The sequence below is a fragment of the Cebus imitator genome, unplaced genomic scaffold (assembly GCF_001604975.1).
Source record: "Cebus imitator isolate Cc_AM_T3 unplaced genomic scaffold, Cebus_imitator-1.0 Scaffold640, whole genome shotgun sequence".
In the NCBI taxonomy this organism is placed as follows: Eukaryota; Metazoa; Chordata; class Mammalia; order Primates; family Cebidae; genus Cebus; species Cebus imitator.
Window position 1 is genome coordinate 345,853 of NW_016107955.1, and position 4,558 is coordinate 350,410.

Below are 4,558 nucleotides of genomic sequence, written 5' to 3' on the forward strand. Positions count from 1 at the left end.
AGGTGGTTATCAACCTTGGCTGCACATCAGAATCATTTGTAAAGCTTTTTCCTTTTTAAAAGTAAAGCAATATATACACAGGTAAAAAATAAAATAGTACAGAAGGGCTTATAATGAGAAGCAGCAGTTTCCTGCTTGCACCCCCACATCCAAAGGATGTGGAGCTCTTTAAAAATCAATTGCTGTGGTCCTGCCTCTGGAAATCTGATTCAGTAGGCATGGATGGCAACCCAGATACCTAACCCCTTATACCTCACAGTATAAAAAGGATTACATGAGACGCCTTGGGCTAAGGCCCTGGCACACAGGAACACATATGGTACAAAGGAGCTTTGGGGACTTAAGTCCTGAGGATCCAGGAGGTGAGGTGACTTGTCTAAGATTCCACTGGTTTAGTGGAAGAGCCTAGATTTCCAGTTGGATCTATTTAGTGCTTGCCCCCTGCTCTCTCCTGTTGTACTCCACCACCTCCTGTCATCACAGGGCAACCCTTGTCAGTGAACGGTGTGCTTGCAGGAGGCCGCACACCACAGTGTGTTTCCAAGAGCAAGCTGGATCCGAGTAGATTCCCTAGGGCTTGTTGGAGAAACTAGTTTGACTCCCTTATACTGTGGACACAGTAGCCTTGCTCTGGGGAGTTGAAGAGTACTCCACAACAGTATCTAAGTTTAATTGGGCACTTCCCTCTGGAAATCACAGTGTTGCGCACCAGGAACACAAAGATGAGTCAAATCTTTATCCTGCCTTTGAGGAGCTTTCTAGTTGGGGAAGCAATTTGTAAAATGGCCATTAACTATACAGTGTGATCAATACTCTGACAGGAGCACAGGAGAAACGTCTAGCTTATGTGAAGATTCAGGGAAGGCATCCTCTAGTCTAGGTGGTGACACCTGAACTGAGTCTTGAGAGACTGGTAGGAATTACCCAGTTGAGGAAGTGGAAGGAATTTCCAGATATTGGAAACAATATGCATGAAGACATGAAGGCAAGAAACTGCAAAGCAATCAAATACTGAAGAGTGAAGATTCCTGGGGTGGGGGAAAAGCAGCAAGAAAAGGTAGAGAGGAGCCAGACTGGAAGAGGGTCATAAATGCACGGCTACAGAATTGAGATTTGTCTTGTAGGACAGTGTGGTTCCCAAACTGGCTGTATGCCACGAGCACATGGGGCATTCTGGGCCCCGACCTCTAAAAATTCATTAAGTCTGGGGTGAGGGCTTGAAATCTTGAATGCTTATAAAGGTTACCACATGACTAGGGTACAGCCAAATTTAGAAACCATAGCTTGAAGGCAGTGAGGATGCCATGAGATGGTTTTTAATAGGGTGTCTCCAGATCAGATGTGAACTTAACCTGTTTCTAGCTGGCTAGCCAACCAGCATAGAAACAGGTTAGGTTAGATGTTCATGCTGTATGTGCCCCTGCCTGTAGCTTCCCTGTTAATCAGCTTCTTACGCTACTATATTTGCTTGTGTTGTCTCTGAATAAGCTTTAGGCACCACAAGGGTGGGCCTTGGGATATTTTGCTTACCAGTAAAGCCCCTGCAAAAAAGCACAGTGCCTGACACAAAACAGGCACCAGTAAAGTTTTTGAATGAATGAATGCATGAGTGAATGCATTTGTGAGAAAACGAATGGAGACGGGTAGATTAATTACACTGTGGAAAAAACCAGGAGGCCTGCACTAGGGCAAAGGCCAGTAGGAATAGAATGGAGGTGTTAAAGTGTGAACTGTTAAGGGAAGATGATAAACTGGACTTAATGACTGATTACTGGATGTGGAGGGTGACTGAGAGGATAGAATGAGTACCCATGAATAGTCAGGATTCCTACCCTATCCCAGTCATCTCTTTCCTTATCCATCTCTGAAACAGAATCTCCTTACATCCTCCTCAGCAATTGGAATTCCTCCCTCAAGTTAGTTAGACATTCTGTGTGCTGTGTGGTCTCTCACTGCCCCTCCCCCCCTCCACAAGCCATTGATTCATTCATCTAGTTCAATAAATCTTGGCTAAGCACCTCCAGTGTGCAGTAAGGCTCTTCCAAGCCAGGACTCTACTCTCTCTTTCCTACCTCACATGTTTTTGAGGGCTTTCCCAGTTAAGAGTCACATCTCTTATACAATAACTTATAGTGAGACACCCAGAATGTCAGACCTTTAAAGGAAGACTGCCCAAACCCCTTCTGAGGTCCTCGGAGGGGAATTAACTTCCTAAGGTCCCACTGCTAGGAAGCATTGGAGCCAGAAATGGAACCTAGGTTTCCTTTCTATGTCATCTCTAGAGTCTTGATCTTGATCTATCCCATTGTAAATCAGGACAGGCAGAGGTAGTCAGGGAGAAGGTGAGACTTAGATTCAACCTTGAAGGTCGATGTATTGGACAGTCCGAACAAGATGCTTGCCAATTACCCTGCCCCCTCTGGAAACCGTCAGCAAACCTGCCATTCCTGCAGTCCCTTCTAAGGGGTTTCTTTAGCATAAGTTGCAATGCCCTGTACCATGTGACCTCACAGTCCTGGCCACAGATAGCTAGATGGGGATAGTGTCTGACTCAAGGGCAGCCAAGCTCTAGGCTGGCCAGCAGCCTATTAACTGGACTGGCATAAGGACTCTACCTTACAGGGTGGCATGTATCAAATGGCAAATACATGAAACAACCGGATCTTTCAAGGAGGCTGAATATGAGGTGTTCAGAAAAAGTGAACAGTTAATTAGACCTTAATGAGGCATAAGTAAGTGGTGGTGGATGAGGGGCAGCCAGAAAACTAAACAGCAAAAGCAAAGAGAAAGCTGCAGAAACCATAAATAAGCAGAGGTCATGAGACATTTGTATAATGAGATCATGGGGCCACAGGGTGGCAGAAGCCATGAAGCAGCAAGGCAACAATGGGCTAAAAGGACACAGAAGCCATGAAGCAATAGGAGCCACGAGGAACAGAAACCATGAGACAAAACTGACTATGAGATTGACAAAGCACCAGAAGGCTTGAATAGATAAATGAGACAGTAGAAGTGATGAGACTGCAAGAACCTCAAGGTAGCCAGAACCACGTGGCAACATGGCAACAGGAATGGAGGAGGCAGCAGGAGCTACAGTGCAGAAAAGCCGTGGATTAATAGGAACTGAAGCCCCAGGAGCCATGAAGCCGCAGGACCCAGGAGGCAGCAAAAGCCATGGGCTAGCATCGAGGGGGGCAGAAAGAAGTTAGTCAGTAGCAGTAGGAGGAGTATAAATACAGCCAGAAAGGAGTTGAGTCACCAATTTGGGAAGCACTAGAGAAGGGAGCAACAGATGCCTGCAGCTGAGGGGGTGACAAGATAAGCCAGGCTCTAGAGCTGCTTTGGATCATGAACCATTTTCAAGTTTCTGTTCTTCCATGAGGCTGCCTGTGTAGCAGTTCTTGTCTTCCTTATTTCCCTGTGAATGCTTTAATAAATCCCCATCACTAACCTGAGTGTGTCTTTGTTCCTTGAAATCTAAAAGAGGTTAACATTGTGGTGTGCAGTTTAGATGAGTGGAAAGCTGGGCAGGAGGTCTTTCTGGTGGGCTTGAAGGAAGACACAGAGTGGGAATTCACTTATCATTTCCTGCCCTCACTGGCACGGGCACCTTTCATTCACTTGGCTTATTTTTATTCATTCATCCACTTGCCATTTATTCATTCACTTACATATGCACTAACTCACAACCTCACTTATTCATTCATGCATTAATGTAAGCATTTACTAGCTCATTTGTTCTTTCCTGTATTCACTCATACATCATTTTTCCATCCATTTGTTCAGCAGGCATATGTTGAATTCCTGCCATGTGTCAGGCCCTGTGCTAGGTTCTGGGAATAAGATATACTTGCCCTCCAGGAGTTCTTGGCTTAATTGGGGACTCAGAAAGTAAGCGATTAAGTGCACTAAGTGTGGCAGGCTATATAATGGAAGTCTAGGTAAGGCAAAGTGAGCAAATAGGAAGTATTGGATGGGTCTCCCTGGTGTGGGAAAGCCTTTATAGAGGATGGAGCACTTGAACTGAATCTTGAAAGAGGAATTAGTGCTTACCACATGGAAAGGGAGGAAAGAACATTACAAACAGAGGAGCTGCCTAAGCAAGGTTAAATCAAGAGTGAAAGTGCATGGGTTTCAGGGGGACAGGGCATCGTCCCATGCAGTGGGAGAAGTGGTGGAATCCAAGCAGTGAAGCTTAGCTTTGACTCAGCAATGGGAAGCTGTAGAAGTGTTTGAAGCAGGGGAATAACTGAGCCAGATTGGTATTTAGGAGGTGGTAGCTGGGGTAAAAGAAGGTTTGGGGCATGAAACACTGACCTAAAGAATGTATTTCAGGCTGGGTACGGTGGCTGATGCCTGTAATCCCAACACTTTGGGGGGACAAGGCGGAAGGACCACCTGAGGTCAGAAGTTTGAGACCAGTCTGGCCAACATGGCAAAACCCAACCTCTCAGGCGCGGTGGCTCACGCCTGTAATCCCAGCACTTTGGGAGGCCAAGGCGGGCCGATCACCTGAGGTCAGGAGTTCAAGACCAGCCTGACCAACATGGAGAAACCC